The following is an 18,217-nucleotide window of genomic DNA, read 5'->3' on the forward strand; positions in this document are numbered from 1 at the left end:
CGGCGGACAGATGTGTATATACTTTATTTTTTTTGTTGTGTATAAAGGGTCATGTATTATTGCTTTAGAAAGTCACAAAAAAAAAACAAAAATATCCACTATTGTTTAATAAAACAAATATTTGTGGGGTAAAAAATGTGTTTATTATTTTTGGATATCGATAATTTTAGTTCATAAATCTAGAGTTGGTATAACGAAGCTCACAAATTTAATATTTGGAACGAAATTTCACCACAAGGTCTCTACTATTCATGTTATAGTCATATAAGACTTTTGATCTAAGCTAAGACATAATGATAAGATATAGATTAGCCTTTAAAGACAATTTCATTCAATATCAATTAAAATTTAAGTTTTGTATAGCTGCTAACTTGTATCGCTTGTTTATTAAGAACTTAAGAAATTTTAATAATAATGAAGTTTGAGATTTTAGAGGTTTTTAAATTGATATACAATTTGTTTTATTATAAAATTGAAAGAGTACTAAAAGTACTCCCTGTATTGTTCTGAAAACCACTGCGTAAGCTTTTCCATCTTTCCTTCTATATAGGTATCTTTTAGTGGATGGAAAGCAGCAATGTAAAGCCTGTCCCTAAAAATGTGAATCCTCTGCCCTCTCCCCCCAACTATCGTCCGATGGCACTCACTTCTCTTCTCTTCAAGGTCATGGAAACGCTGATTAGTTATCAGCTTAAGAATTATCTCGAAGAACGGAAGCTTCTTAATGACCGGCAATATGCTTTTCGTAGCAATATTTCCACTGGTGATTTCATGGCTTATTTCACCGAACTTTGGAACAAATCTTTACATCGTTTTGTAAAAAGTAAGGTTATTGCACTTGATATTTCAACGGCATTTGATAGACTTTAGCACCAAGCTCTCTTATCGAAAATGCGTGTTTTTGGTATTGACGAATGTCTTTTTCGATGGATTATTATCTTTCTAACCGTTCAATAGAAATTGTATTGGATGGTTTTAAGTCTGAAAATCATAAAACAAATGCTGGTGTTCCTCAGGGCTCCGTGTTGTCTCCGACTCTCTTTCTTAACTTCATAAACGATCTTTTGTCTGTTACTTCTATTTCATGAAACTATTTTGCTGACGACAGTACTCTTAGTTTTTCACATTCGTTTTTAGATTAACATCCTTGTCCTTCGGATGTGGATATGCAGTTGATGAAGAACTTTTAACCGTGTAGAATTAAATAGGAAACAACTCAACTTTCAGTACTCGGTATGTGTATCACAGATCACCTCTTATGGAATGATCACATTATTCGATATTGCCAAAAATGCTTTAGGTGTTTAGGATTTCTGCGAAGGTGCAAGAAATGTTTCACCTCTTCTGATTTGGCTGTAATTTACAAAGTCTTCATTCGTCCAAAAACTTGAATGTAACTCGCATATTTAAGCAAGTGACCCTAAAACAAGTTTAAGTATTTCGAATTGTTTGTAAACTTTAAATATGTAAAGGGTATTAGAAACCCTTTGAGTGCCCGTTACTTATAAAAAAGATATTTTTTTAGCAATATACTCGTAATTTAAATAAGATTTCTAAAAAATGTTTAAAGCGAGAACTGACATAACGCAGAATTGAAAAACTTAAAAAATCAGGTCTTTGCTCAATCTTAAAAATGATGGCTTAAAATTGTAAGCAATCTTCTTCTCTAAAAAAATTTGCAATTTACTATTTAGGAATCTTCTTAATATTTGGCAGCTTTTTAAAATGGTGGTGCTTTGTTAAAATGTAAGAAAATCAGAAGTCATATGAATTTAGCAAATCACCTAAAGTTAAATTAGCCAATTTGTGACAAGTAAAATGATAAGATGAAATTTTGTAAATTAATAACTCACTTTTATGACAGATTTTACTAAGCCATTTAAAATTTGCCGAATTTGTTTTCTTTATTTAAAATTTTAAATATTCAACAAAAATAAAAACCTTTATGAACTTTAACGAGTATTTCGGACAAGAGTAATTATCATCCTAATGATGTCACTAAACAAATCCCAAACAATTTCTTAAGAACAAAAGAGTCATATAAAAAGTAATGTAATCAACAACAATCTAAATAAGTACCTACCTAAGTTACATAATTAAATAAATTAATTATAAAATTAGGTAATTTAAAAGTATTTTAATCTTTAAGCATTAAAAGTTTATATATAAACTCCCACTTGACAACTCACGTAGAGTATGAGATCATCATCTCTACTCGTTCTTGTCTAAAGTATGGTTAATGGCTTCGCATTATTTTAACTGAGTTTCTCATTAAAATAACTTATAATAAAAAATCACTCTTTTACTTTTATATAAAAGTAAATAAAATTAATTAAATTGTGAAATTCACGAAATTCAGGTGCTATGAGTAGCATCATCTTCATTGTCATTCTTCACTTGAATCTCTCTTCATCATCTTCATCCTCATCTTCGTCCCCATTATCATTATCCATTAAAATTTAGCAACTTCTTCCAACCAACTTAAATATCTCTCCAACTCTTTGAAGAAGAAAAGCACACGCACACGTTATTCAACTCTTTTACCTTTAAACTAAAAGGGAACCATTGTTTTCTGTCACAAAGTGTCATTATTTGTCATTAGACGAAGAAGACGACGACGATGACGATGAACGGCTACGAGAAATCTAAAAGAGTTACCTCCAATACCCAAAGCCCGGTAGCTTTACAAATATATTCAAGCTTTATCATTGTCTTACTTCAATTCAAGGGCAATTTACCATAGTAATTCTTCCTAAATACCGTGACGGTGGATGACTTGTTTTTTCTTGAGTTGCTTTTTTTATTTAATTTGTATTTATGTTGTTTTTTTGAAAATGTTAAAAAGATGGCACAATCTTCAGAAAGCGTGTGTGCATAGTGCACACTCGAATTTTCTAAATCTTTTCAATGACCCGAAGCGGAACCATCATCTGTCTGAATTTTGAAATGTAGAACAGAGATAAGGTGGTAAATTGCTTTACACCGCAGAGGAGCCTTAAACAAACGTACCAAGTTCTAGATCTTTAAATCTAACATAGTTTGTTTAAAACTTCGTATGGTTGACTTGTTACTGTTGTTTAAAATTTGTGACGTAAATCTCACAAATACGACACAGAATGAAAGTTTGAGATCTTGATTAGATTGTGAGACATATTTTAGGCGGTGACAGAGCGTAATAATTGGGGTGTTTGTTACTCGCTTTAAATTTACCAATGCTTATTAAGAGGAACATCCGATATGGAAAAATAGAATATTTTGAGCTGCGTTTGATAAGGGGCTATTGAAATTCTATAAAAACGGGAGTTTATTGTTGAAATAGTCAAACCTTTTAAATGCGCCTTCCGTTAGGTAGTGATATACATAAGTATGCATCAATTCCGAAATATGAGGGGAATGTTTAAGAGAGCATTTAACTTATTGTTTTTAGATGTTTCAACTTTTCAAAGTCCCTTGAATCTGAAACCTTTTTTTTGTCGCCAATATTTCAAGAACTAGCAAAAAAATGCCTTTCAAAAAATTCCAGTCAGTGGTATTGTACTATAGCAGTCAAACATTTAGTTGACCCCAAATAAATCAGGAACCAATAGCGATATTGACTTGAGTTTTTATATACGTTGTGACATCATATCAAATTAGTATGAACTTAAAAATATTAAAATATGGGTGACATTGAACATTTTATGAACAAAGAATGATAATACCTCCAGAAAATTAAGGTTTTTACATATGGCGATATTTTTAGAGAAATTGAATTGACGGTTTTTTGCCAACAAAAATTAAAAATGCTGCTAAGAATTGGTAGAAATTGATTAAACTCAAATGTCTTGAGAGCATATTAAGTGTTATTCCTTTTTTATTCTTCTTCTACAAAATAGTATTTTTAACTTTCGGTAAAATTAAAAAAAAATTGAATTAATAGAAGAAAATTGAAGTTGAAACACCATAAAAGCTACAATAAACTGTTGTAACGTTCTGAATATTTCGACAAAAAAGCTTAAAATTTAATTAATTGATGGCTTATTTTTTAAAGTTTAAAGTTTTTGAAATTACCATTTAAATTATTGAGAAAAAATGTAACTGGCACCAATCCATCCTAGCATCCTTTTGCTATTTAAAATGAAATGCCAAAGAAATAACCGAAGCAAGTCTTCTTATGCCTTCGAATCTTACGTACTAACAATTAATATAATGAACATTCGGTAATTTTGTTTTAATTGCAAAAATCCACTATCAATTTTTTTCACTTAATCATGCGTTATGCAACCTTTCAATATTTCTTTGGTGATTTTTATCCATTTCCTATTCTAATTATTTCGACGCAAATAGGGTGTTTAGCTGCATGAGGAGTTTCGATGGTTTATGTGTATGGTTTGACAGTTGAGAATGTCAAACTGTGTTAACATATCTGTTCATAAATCGCTTAACGACAACGTTTTCAAATTTAGGACACTTTTTTTAAAGTTTTATTGAACACTTCGTCACTTTTTTTTTTTTATGTTTGTTCATAAAGTTAATTTCTGGATAAATTGCTTTGTCAAAAAATGATTTTTCCGTATATGGAGCGAAGACAATTTTCGAGCCATTAATCATTAATACATTCGTATTGTTTGTTTGGTGTAACTTCCACGCTTGGGGCATCATTGGTCTTAATTTTTATTAAGGAAGGAGCACTGTAGACGTTGCAACTTGCTATAGATTTATTGAAAATCAGTTTGATTACAGTTTAATTTCTAGAACTGGTTACTTTGTTCTTCATTCAATGGAAAGAGTACAGAAATTTTGAATCGAAGAAACTCAGATTCCCTAATATCCATAATCCCGTAAGCCCAAAATCCAGGATCGTTATGAGACCAACGATTATTTTACGTCGAATGAGGATATTCAAATATGAAATTTATCGTACTTAAAGATCGACTAGGTGCATAAATATTAATCAATAGAAGCAAAAACTCGCAATCAATGTCATTTGAAAGAAAATCACGAATACACACTAAACATTCTACGCCTTGACCCAAGAGTTTGCATCCCTAACAAAAGGCATCTAGATTTATAATCAAGATTTGAGAAAGAATTTGAACTAAAATTTCTTAAAGCAAATCTCAATAAATTCTTTTGGATATTTTCTATTCTATTATAAAATGTTTAGTATCAGGATTCCAAATGGCAGAACAATACTCCAGTAATGGTCTAACAAGTGAACAAAAAATAGTTGTGAGTGTGTATTGGTCCTTAAAATCAGAACAATTCCATTTAAGGGAACCGTTAGCTTTTGAAAAAATGTAGTAGACATACGAGTAAGGAATACAGTTAAGTTTCTCATCAAATACTACGCCTAGGTCTTTAATCTCATGAACTCTTAATAGTTTGATTCCTTTGAGAAAATAATCAAAAATTATGGTTTTTTTTAAGTGACTCTAAGTTAACACAGAACACTTTGACAGATTAAGGTCAAGATCATTTTGTTCACACCAATTTTCAAACTTTTAAATGTCTTGCTGAAATGCAATATAATTATTTTTAACTTTAAAAATTTGTATATCATCTGCAAATATTAAGCAGTTAGCTGTTGATAAAATTGATGCAAAACCATTAATAAACAAGTCAAATAATGGCGGTCCCAAATGGATTCCTTCGGAAACACCAGAATAAACTAAGATCGGGCTAGACTTCAAGTCACCAATCCTAACAATTTGTTTCGTACCAGTGAGATAGGGGTTGAACCAGTTCAGTAGGTTGCCATCAAAACCATAACTTTTTATTTTTTTAATTAAAATGAGCCACGTCAATTTGAGAATGCTTTTCTACTGCGTTAAAACAGTGATAAGAAAAGCAAGCCAAATTAGTAGTTGCGGAAACCATGTTGAAATTTAGAGATATGACATTTGATTATTGCATATAGCTTGTTTTTTTACAATTTTTTCAAAAAGCTTCGGAATAGTTGAAAGTTTACTAATTGGGCGATAATTTGTACCCAACTTTTTATCCCCGGACTTAAAAATTGGATTGATATAAGACACTTTCCATTAATCTAAAAAATACCACTTGAAAGAGATTGGTTAAAAGGGGTAAACATAGAATACTATAACAGTGTTTTAACACAATTGAAAAAAACCATGAATATCTGGTGATCTAGATGGAACTAATTCAAGTTAGGCGGTAGAAACATCTTCTAATTCACACTGAAAACTACAACAATCTGTTATTTGCAACAACTAAATCTGTAGTGCTGTAAATACTTTGAAAAATTCAGCAAACCAATCAATAAAAGTCTGGGATTCACTGGAAGCATTATCATTATAAGCCATTACTGAAGGAAATCCAATGGATTTCCGTTTTACATTTACGAATTTCCAAAACTTCTTTGGGTTTTGCATCAATTTAATCTCTGTAGTATGTACATAATTACTTAAACAACATTTTGATAGAAAAACATACTCTTTCCGAAGACGAGAATATAAAGTTAAATTTTCGTTACTCATATTGCTTTTAAAATTCTTAAAAGCTTTATTTTTGACATTTTTCAATCTACGGACCAAAAGGGATGAGAATTAATTTTAAAGTAGGAACGAGAAACATCATCAACCAATTCTTTTACAAATACATATATGTATTAAAATGCCAATTTGTCATTCAATATATTTAAAATTAAAGTGATATTTAAATTTATTCACCAACTGAAAAGCATTTTAATTTTTAAAACTAATATTTTTGTATGCAAATTGACATGGCAACGTGGTGAATCGAGTTTGAAAACAAAGAGATGCATTAATAGATTTCAACTTCGATATTATCGTTTATAAATACTGAATAAAACAAACTTGAGTTAAATTTACAGCTAACAAGGAATCAATAAGCTCAAATTTTTTTTATTTGAAAGCACAATTGGTAGCACCCTATTTTTGTTTTGCATCCATTTGATTTCGCCCAAGTTAAAATCACCAACTATACAAACAGAAATGTTATGTTCAGAATAATTAGATAAAATATTTTCAATGTTGTTCAAATGAGCCAAATAAATAGATAAATGAGAATCAGGTGGAATATCAATAATTCACAATCACAAAAGCGGATGAAAGCACCTTGGGTCGCTTCGAGAGAAAAGTTCTTCGTGTGATCTACAGTCCCGTATGCATCGAAGGGGAGTGGAGGAGAAGATGGAACACCGAGCTGTACGGGCTGAACAGCGACGTACACTTAGCCAGAAGGGTAAAAGTCCAACGACTAAGATGGCTGGGTCACGTAGAGCGCATGGAAACAATGCTCCGGCCCGGAAAGTCTTCGAATCCACACCCACAGCGCAGTAGAGGAAGACCGCGGATCAGGTGGCGCGCACAAGTTGAAGGTGACCTCACCCAACTTGGAGCGCGAAACGAAGTTGTTCAATGTTGTCTTCAGATGGTATACCAGGATCGATAGAATTAGCAATCCGTGATTTCCGAGCTGCTGATAGAACACCACCTTCACTTCTGCTTCTCACATCATGAAGATCTCGACGAAACAGATGAAACTCTGATGCATTGAGTATTTCCTCTTTTTTTTTTTAATTTTTTTTTAATTCACAAGCACTCAAGGGGTTATTAGTACCCTAAACCCTTTATATGTTTATATTTAAACACAGTGCGAGCGTTAGGAAAATAGGGAAGGATTTAAAAGGAGATACCGGTGCACATTGGTCTTAAAGTTCTAAACATAAAAATGTGAGGGAAAAACAGAGTTGGCAAAAGCATTCCACATTCTCGATGTGCGATCTAAGAAAGAATCTCTATACTTGACAGTACGCCCGAAATTGAGCTCAAGGTTAAACTGATGAGCATTCCTAGAAGTGCGAGAATTACGGCTGAATTGTTTAAGGGTGGAATGCAACTGGCTAATTGTTTGTAAAAATATCTATAAAACAACGAAAGGCATGAAACATTGCGACGGTGTTCTAGTGATGTAAATGTTTCGATTATAGTTCTGTCGCCTATCATTTTTAAAGCCCTTTTTTGAATTCTATCCAAGAGATTTAAACTTGTTTTGGGGGCACCTGGCACCATTTTAGGCAATATCGAATATGTGATCATTCCATAAGAGGTGATCTGTGCTATTCATACAGAGTACTGAAAGTTGATTAGTTTCCTGGATGCATTTGCCTTTACTTATTTCATTGAATAGCCAAGTTTCCACAAATGCGTAAACATTATACTCGGAAAAGTCCACATTCAAAGAGAGACCATTTAATTTAGTTCTCATTCCGCCCATATTCTGATAAGAAATACAAATTTTGTTTACATTGTCATTTCCACCTCTTCTTGCTGCCTCGGTTCCGTTGACGGAGGCATCTTTTTGCTTAGCTACCCCTGCCACTAAAAGTTGGTTTATATGGTAAATTTGCTTCTTCTATTGCCGCTTTTACTTTTGTTTTGTTAGCCAAAAGTTTGCTTTGCTTGTTGTCAAAGGTTTTGGAGTTCTTAATAGCTATGTTAAAATGAAAAGGCTCTAAGATTATTCAGATTTCTGAATTTTAAATTTCACCCCGTCTCAGTATCTCCTTTTCTGTCCAAAGTTTTAGAAAAAATAATGCAGAAACAGCTTATGAGCTTTCTTTTTCACAGTTTTCTTTTTGCTCTTAAACAATCAGGTTTTAGGCCATGTTGCAGCAGTAAAACTGCACTACTTTTGACATCATCAAAAAGAAAAAAAAAAAGATTGACATTTTTGGTATTTTAAGATCTCTTTCTATGGAATTGTATAATATCGATCAAAAACTGATGTGTCTAAAGTTATACAAAATGTGTAACTTTTCAACAGAAGTTGTGAAGCTTTGCCTATAGTTTCTATCTGGCAGACGGCAGATATGCGATTTATTATTAATTTCTTGGAGAATTCCCCAACGTTCGATACTTGGTTGTTTCATTTTCTTTGTATACATTAATGACAAGCCAAAAATAATAAACCCTTGCCACGGACACCTTTTTGCTGATGACCTTCAGTCACTGAAAACTTGAAGTTGTTCAATTGGATCGGTTGATCACTGTCTTCAAAAGATTAGTGAAGATTTCTCGCTCATAACATTATATTGAGGTATAGACGACTGTCAAGTTAGCATTACATTTTTGAAAAACACACAAAAATGGGGGTCTTCGACCCGAAAAACTGTTTTGACCTAACCCCTCCTTTTTCGAAAATCAATTTTTTGAAAATTGCTCCAGGTTGTTCTGAACATTGTTTCAAATGTTTGGACTTCGATGATCAAAGTTTTAAAAGATAATGTAAAACTTTAGCCCCCCTTTTTTCGAAATTCTAACATTTTTATATTTTTTTTTAGATTCTAAAAAATGTTTTTTTTGATTTAATATTTTTTTTTAGATTCTAAAAAGTGTTTTTACCATTTTTCCAAAAACTGAGAGTCGGGAAATGTATATTTTAAAAGATATTGCCCCGATTTTTTTGTTTCAAAAATGCAAAATACGTCTCTTTTTTTATAGCCTACATTTTAATAAAACATGAATAAGCACATGTACAGGAGCCAAAACTTGTCTTATGAACTATTATTTACGCTAATGATCTAACTTTCAAAAATAATCTAGATGTCTTTAAATTTTGTAAACATTTTTTTAGCTCCCATTTTAAGAATTCAAAAATTCTAAAAATGTTCCAAGTTTAATTTTCCCCAGTTTGTGTTTGATTTCGTCCAACACCATAAGCAAATATAGCTGAAGGCGAACAAAAATGAAAAAAAATAATATCTTCCCCTTAGTGCCACCGTTGAAAGAATTTAAAATTTTAAGCCAAAGCTGTATTCTTTAAGCAAAACCAAAAGGGCTTTTAGATTCCGACTCTATGAAATAAATAATGATTATGTCTGTATTCAAATATTTTGTTTTACGGTTTAAAATCTTAGTTTTTTATTGAAACCTTGTACCAATTTGATTAGAGTGATTTTGGATAGAGAACAAGCTTTAGTGCATTGGTATACTGTTGGGTCTTATACGGACTAAATATTTTTATTTTGGAACATATTTGAATGAATCTTTGGAACCTATTTTTAAATAAAAAAACTACAATTGATTGCATCATTACATTTTCGAGTATCCTTGTTTTATAACTGGACTCAGTGTCAAGTTAGCACTACATACCACTTTTTTTTTTAAATCGTCGATCTACAAATTTTTTTTACAACTAATTTACAACAAAAAAGCTACAATTAACTGCATACTCAGCTTTTTAAATTTCAAAAAATGTGGTGCTAACTTGACACTCGTGAGGTATAGTTCCAAATTCTATAATAACGAATATCTCGTCATAGCTAAAAGTGAATATGGACTTGAGCTATTTGGCAATTAACTTAAGTAGGACCTATGTGCTGGAATATCCGCGTTGATCAATCTGTTGGCAAAGAATACGGGGTTCTTGTTTGAAAGTTCTTCAATTTTGTTTCTATTTCGTTCCATTACTTTTGAAAATTCTTAGTTTTTTGTTTTCTTTTTGATAACCTTTTGTCTATTCCCTAAGTTACGCTTTAATACAAAACAACAAAATCTTTAAACTATTTTCAAAACTTTATTCAAAATTATATAAGTACTTAAATTACGTAGATGTTGTAGATAATAATGAATATGAATGCAGAAACAGCTTATGGGCTTTCTTTTCCATAGTTTATTTTTGCTCCAAAGCAATTAGGTTTAAGGTCATGTCGAAGCAGTAAAACGGTAATTCTTTTAATACTTAATAAAAAACAAGAAAAGATTGACTTTTTTGGTATTTTAAGATCTCTTTCTATGAAATTTTATAATATCGATCAAAAACTTTTCTGTTATACAAAATGTATAACTTTTCAGAAAAAGTTGTGAAGTCCCTAAAGTTCGATACTTGGTTGTTTCATTTCCTTTTTATACGAGGACCAAACAATAATAAACCCTTGCCACGGACACCTTTTTGCTGGTGATCTTCGGTCACTGAAAAGTTAAAGTTGTTCAATTGGATCGGTTGATGATTGTCTTCAAAAGATAAGTGAAGATTTATAGCTCATAACATTATATTGAGATATAGATGACTGTCAAGTTAGCATTACATTTTTGAAAAACATACAAAAATGGGGGTCTTAGACCCGAAAAACTGTTTTGACCTAACCCCTCCTTTTTCGAAAATCAATTTTTTGAAAATTGCTCCAGGTTGTTCTGAACATTGTTTCAAATGTTTGGACTTCGATGATCAAAGTTTTAAAAGATAATGTAAAACTTTAGCCCCCCTTTTTTCGAAATTCTAACATTTTTATATTTTTTTTTAGATTCTAAAAAGTATTTTTACCATTTTTCCAAAAACTAAGAGTCGGTAAATGTATATTTTAAAAGATATTACCCCGATTTTTTTGTTTCAAAAATGCAAAATACGTCTCTTTTTTTAAAGCCTACATTTTAATTAAACATGAATAAGCACATGTACAGGAGCCAAAACTTGTCTTATAAACTATTATTTACGCTAATGATCTAACTTTCAAAAATAATCTAGATGTCTTTAAATTTTGTAAACATTTGTTTAGCACCCCTTTTTAAGAATTCAAAAATTCTAAAAATGTTCCAAGTTTAATTTTCCCCAGTTTGTGTCCGATTTCGTCCAACACCATAAGCAAATATAGCTAACGGTGCCTTAGTGCCACCGTTGAAAGAATTTAAAATTTTAAGCCAAAGCTGTATTCTTTAAGCAAAACCAAAAGGGCTTTTAGATTCCGACTCTATGAAATAAATAATGATTATGCCTGTATTCAAACATTTTGTTTTACGGTTTAAAATCTTCGTTTTTATTGAATCCTTGTACCAATTTGATTAGAGTGATTTTGGATAGGGAACAAGTTTTAGTGCACTGGTATACTGTTGGGTCTTATACGGACTTAATATTTTTATTTTGGAACATATTTGAATGAATCTTTGGAACCTTATTTTAAATTAAAAAAAACTACAATTAATTGCATCATTACATTTTCGAGTATCCTTGTTTTATAGCTGGACTCACGGTGTCAAGTTAGCACTACATACCACTTTTTTTTTTAAATCTTCGATCTAAAAATTTTTTTTTTTACAACTAATTTACAACAAAAAAGCTACAATTAACTGCATACTCAGCTTTTTAAATTTCAAACTTGACACTCGTGAGGTATAGTTCCAAATCCTCTAAAAAAGAATATCTCGTCATAGCTAAAAGTTAATATGGACTTGAGCTACTTGGAAATTTACTTAAGTAGGACCTATGTATGTGCTGGAATATCCGCGTTGATCAATCTGTTGGCAAAGAATACGGGGTTCTTGTTTGAAAGTTCTTCAATTTTGTTTCTATTTCGTTCCATTACTTTTAAAAATTCTTTTTTTTTATAACCTTTTGTCTATTCCCTAACTTAAGCTTTCTTACAAAACAACAAAAATCTTTAAACTTAGCTTTGAACTAACTAAATTTATTCAAAATAATATAAGTACTTAAATTACGTAGATGTCGTAGATAACACAAACTTAATTCGTTCTTTCAAAGAGAAGGCACTATCCACAATACTTATATGTATATTTAATAACTCGTTGGGGTTTTTGAGAACATTCAAATCCAGGCAACGAACTCTTTAAAGTTTTTTAGGGCAACATTTTCGATGTCCTATTTGACTATTTATAATAAAAATTAAATATCTTACGAAGATTTTATGGTGGCAAAGATTAATTAATCCACTTTTTAAGAATATAAAAATGTCACTCGTTTAAAAAAAAGATCCTATAGGTTCTTATCTAAATAAAAGGTAAGCTCAAACAAGAACTTAACTTACAAAGATAATAACTACTCCATACACAAAATCATCACACAAAAAATTATATGTTGATGTTGATTCTATCGTTTTTGTTATGCCATGTTTCAAAATCATCTAAATACATAAACATTTTGTGAAACAAGAATTTTATATCTATCTAACTCTTATCACGTCATAAACTTTAAATGAATAGTTGCCAAAGGATAAATATAAAGGACTATACCTAGTTAGCTAATATAAATTATACACTATAACCTAATCTTATGTAACATAGGTACCTACGTATAAAGGTATCAAAATGGCAATAAAATGATAACATATTTTATACTTTTTCCCTCCTCGTTTTTCCAAGTTGTGTTGATAGTAGGCACTAGAAAGGCAGGTATCAAAACCAACTCATTAAATCAAATTAATCATAAGGTTCCACAAAAGTTTGACGATATAGGCACGTATGTTCCTATGTCTATAAAAAAGGTAGGTAATAATATGGGTAACAAAAACAATGGTCATAAAATCTAGGTCATTATTATTTTCAAAAACATCAAAGTAACAGAGTTCCACATGTTTACCTCCATAAACTCCGCCTTCAAAACCGAAGTTATGTAAACAAATCCATAAAAAAGGTCAAAACTGTTAAAGAAGGACAGGTACCTACTTTTTCAAAAATACATATAAATATTATACTTATATATGTATATAAAAACAAGGATATAAACCTATCTTCTAAATCAATGAAGGGCATCATCCTATTCATAAATTCAACACTAACAACGACAAAAAAAGGCAACACATTTATATTATTTTACTTCTCTTTATATTATTTTTGTTTTAAAGAGAACATTTTTTTTCTTTAAAAATTGAAAAAGAAATCGATGGAATAAGAGAGACATACAAATATTTCTCAATTTGTATTACTCTTTGCAGTTTAGGACATTTTGGGACAGATATCTCTTCGAATGAAAAGGTGGAAAAAATTTTAAGCTTTCTCTTCGTAACTTTCTCTTTTAAAATTAAGAACTTATTTTACTTCATACTCATACTCATACATCATACAATTGTCATTGTCTCTTCGAAAAATGTCATTTGGTTGGATGTTTCTCTTATTTGTGTGCTCTTCATTCCTATCTCTTCAATTTATAAATAAAATGCATTCCTTTGAAAAGAGTTTATTTTGTATCGTTTGTGTAAACAATAATAAACAGAGAATAGAGGAATTTTAAGAATTTGTGCATTTCGTTGACAGTTGTTCAGTTTAGTGTGGATGATATGGTTTTCTGCTTGATGTTGAAAGGCTTCAGAAATTTAGCTCATCTTTCAAAATTAACTTAAAAAACAATCATAAAAACAAAGTAAAAGTAGGTGATCATAATAAAAATAACATCTGGGCAGTTATTTTTTATAAAGACAAAGTATTGGCATGTGCTGTTGTTGTTTATTAAACATGCCTTAATTAATTTTTGAGTGCTTTAAAAACGACATCAGGAACTCCTATAAAAACAAAACCGGGTAGATTATCAACTCTCAAATCGGCTGGAAATTCTTTCCTTGTTTTTTTACTCCTTGAAGACCAAAATAAGGCTTTTTGTGTTTACCTCTGACAACATTATTTGAAAAGTCGATTTATGTCACAATTTACTGCTTAAAGCAGCTGTCAACCGAATTGCCTTCTTTGGCTATTCTTGAGGCTTCATAATAATTCATGGCTTTAAATAATAATAAACTTCTGATGTGTAACTTGTGTCTTTGATTTATATACGATTTTAAGAAACATTGTTCCTGAAGTTTTTGAAGATAAATCAACTTAAATTTAATATATTTTATTTATGGGGGAAAATAGACGAAATTCAGGCTTGAATTAATATTTAATCTAAAGAAACCTATTTCAAGGCTTTGGCTTTAACTCAAGACCTCCCTGGTTATTTAAGGCCCTAAAACTAGTGACAGCTTTGTTCAGTGTCAAACAAATGTCATTTGTAATCTGATTTCATGATTTATGTAGCTCCCTTTCAGCAGTTCGTTCTATTCAGCACTATTTTTAATTGTCAACAAGTTTTGTTTTATAATTATTATAAACACGCTAGCTTGATTGTTTTTTCGTTTTCTTATATTCTTAATTGGAAGCGTCTAATTTTTTCTAGAAATGATTGTTAACTAATTAAATAATTATGCGATTTGCCACTGGATAAGCTTTGGAGAACTAAGCTTATTGGGTAAGTCTTACTTTTTGACTATTCAGTTGAATTTTGTTTATTTAGCTTAGTTACGAGTATTTCTTGTAAAGACCATTTTCAGAGTTCTTTGATTTTTTATAATATTTTTCCTTACCATTTCTAATTATTAGGTATTATTTTTGTAAATCTTTTGACATCAGTTTTTAAAGGGTTGTATAAACCATTGAATTTAATTATGCCTTAGCAAATATGTACATATATAAGACCTTGGTTTAATGATGGTGCCTTACTATTTCTACCTTGGGACCTTCGGAATTGAAAAAATTAAGAATTGAATGTGGTGTATTCCAAAGAATTAAATGCATTTTCATATGTATAATATATTAGCTTCATAGCACCTATAAAAAGATCCGTTTTGAAATCTAAGAAAATAGTTATTCAAAAATACACAATTTAATGGGAATATTTTTATTCCCTCATTTAATTTTTCTTTTATTTAAAAACGTTTTAATATTTATAAAATGAAAAATGAACCATAAAAGATTCTATACACCTTTTCAAGCTACACAACTTAGCCTTGACCTAATTCTTATCAATGTAAAATTTCTTTTAAATTAATTATAATAGTCTTTAGAATTTATAACTATGTATAAAAATAACCTTGCACTCAAGGTAAATTTTACAAAAACATTTTTTCTTAAAACCAACACAACAAAATAAAAATCAATATTATTCATTCATTCGAGGAATAACTATATTTTCTATAAAACCAACAAAATGAGGAAGATTTGAAGATAATATACGAACTAAAAGAATATAAAACTATTAATAGATATATATTCATATAAATTCATAAATTCCATTAAATTCATTGTGGCACGCGATCAAAAAAGGAAAAAAAAAGAACAAAACATTATGCTTAATAATGGATGCATTCAATGTCATTCATAATCAATAAATTGAAGGATAAAAAAGGATATTTCAAGCTAAATGTACATATCTACTAGAACTTTAAGATATATGAATATTAATTTTGTTGGTATTATTCATTCGCTACTTTAGTCGTTGACAGTTTCTGTTAGTTTTTTGTAGAATGGGGGTTTCCAATAAGGGGTTTCATTTTAAATAGCCGCTTTTTTCATATCTCTCACTTTTGAAGCTGTCATCTCTTGACATCTGACAAGTTTAAACTATGTCACTACGAAGTAAAGTAAGACGGTAAACTCTTCAACATTGAAATTGAAAAAAATTCACTAGAAGAAGGCACTGCGGGATTTTTTTCCAGAAGTGTTTCATGTTTCGTGTTATTTCTCGAATAGTTGCTAGCAAACGGTCACTAAGATCTTGTGATTTAACAGCTCTAGATTTTTTTTCTTTGATGCCATTTCAAAGCTTAGTTCTATAAGCTAGGCTCCATAACCGATTCAAGACTTTTAAAGGCCAGTAATAGCTACCTTAGGATTTTGTTTTTGTCAGGTCGGTTGTAGCTATCATTGAAAATATCTATCATTGAAAAATCCTCATGATTGAAATCAAGCATTTTAGTTTAGATGTTATCCTTGAAAGCGGAAATGTCAGGGTATCAAAATTAAATTCAATATTATTGAAAAATTCAATATTTACTGAATCAAACATTTTTAAGGTACAAGAATTTTAAACATTTGTAGATTAATTTATATACCAAACACAAGAAATTTAACTAAAGGCGGGTCGATTTTAAAATTGAATAAAACTAGTTGTATACCTATCAGTTATCAATTAGGTTTTATCGTTATTTGAGAGCCCTATCAATGACATTATGTGTCAAATAAAACATAGTTAAATGGCCTCCGCGGCTTCGCTGGGTGGCGCGCATTCGAAAGGTCAAGTTTTCGATGACTTTGGCCAATAAATCGGAGTCATTTTGAGCGACGGCATCAATTAAGGAGGTGGTTTGTGGCTAATTCGCATATATCTGCGTCTTAAGAAAGCTCTACAAAAAAAGGCTAACGGGTGAAATCGCACGATCTTGGTGGTCAATTCACGTCACCTCGGCTCGTGACGTGAATAGGCCACCATAATTATGCCATAAAACCGCTTTCGCAAAATATCGATTGTGTCGCCAAATTTGGTTGTGTGGCACGTAGCGCCATCCCGTTGAATTAATATCATCCAATTCAGGATACAAGAAGTTGGTGATTACGACCTATAGCGATCGCTGTTGACAGTAATGGCCCGATCAGCATAATTTTTGAAGAATTGCGGACGATGACTCCTACATCCTAAAATCTACAAATGGATTCATTTGGTACCTCGTGAATCTCGCGTGGATTGATGTCATCCTAAATCCTGCGATTTGGCTTATTTAGATATCCATTCATTCAAAAATGTGCCATATCGCTAAAAATTATTTTTCCACCAAAATTTGCTGTACGCTTCAAAAAAAAAACAGCTGCCACGTAAGGGTGTTGGATGATTGTTTACTGTCCCGGTGGACTCGAAAATTTTGAATAATCGACTTAGAAGAACGACCCCATAAAAAGGGCCAAACGCGCACATCATTTCTATCAGAAAACACCCATTTTTATATGTTTTATCATTTCTACGTATTTCTCGACGTTGTTACTTGTCATGATAAGTTGTTTTAAGGAATTGATTAAAAGAAGGTATTGTGACAGAAAGTAAAAGAATCAATATGGCCAGCACGAGCTTATTAAATTAACCCGACCCTTTTGGAAACCCCTTTATAAAAGCTTTCTTGATGCTGTCTAAATTCATTTATTCTAAAATATTTAGTTAAAATATTTAAAGTACATATTTTATAATATTTTCAAAAAATCTTCATGAGTTGTTACATTTTAGTTTAAACTATTTACTTTTGTTAAAACGGTTTTTAACAGAAGAAAGCAAGAAATTCATTTACGTTGCAAATCTGTGGTTCAAACAAGGCTATCACATCAAGTGTTCGTTTTTCTTAATAATTGAAATCAATGTTGAAAACGTGTATTTACGATTTTTTTAGCAGATATATAGTTAGTATCGAAGTTCAGATTCTAAATTACCACAAAAACAATTAACTCCAAAACTTATATTTCAAAATCATGAAAGCAATAAATTTAAGGTTTTTTTTTTCAAAATTTCATGATAGAGTCAAATGAATACTCATATCTAGTGCAACCAAAAATATGTTCAAACATATTTTTTGTTAACATCACTATTAACACGAGAGTGTGATAGAAATGCGTTTCATTGAAATCTTCGTCTTTTAAACGTCATGAATGAAACGCAACAATTTTTGTTG

General features: G+C 30.8%; 1 protein-coding gene across 2 annotated transcripts in view; it reads left to right on the plus strand.

Moving 5' to 3' along the window:
- The window catches only part of LOC129948073 (protein rhomboid), a 117,013-nt gene that overhangs the window by 40,112 nt on the left and 58,684 nt on the right, over positions 1-18,217 (plus strand). The window contains exon 1 of one of the 2 annotated variants that reach the window (XM_056058893.1): positions 14,795-14,976. The exons of the other annotated variant lie outside the window; for it this stretch is intronic. The gene's annotated coding sequence lies outside the window, so the exon portion shown is untranslated. Of the gene's footprint in view, positions 1-14,794; positions 14,977-18,217 lie in introns of those variants that run through there. 2 annotated transcript variants of the gene reach the window in all.

This window comes from Eupeodes corollae, chromosome 2 (assembly GCF_945859685.1).
Source record: "Eupeodes corollae chromosome 2, idEupCoro1.1, whole genome shotgun sequence".
NCBI lineage: Eukaryota > Metazoa > Arthropoda > Insecta > Diptera > Syrphidae > Eupeodes > Eupeodes corollae.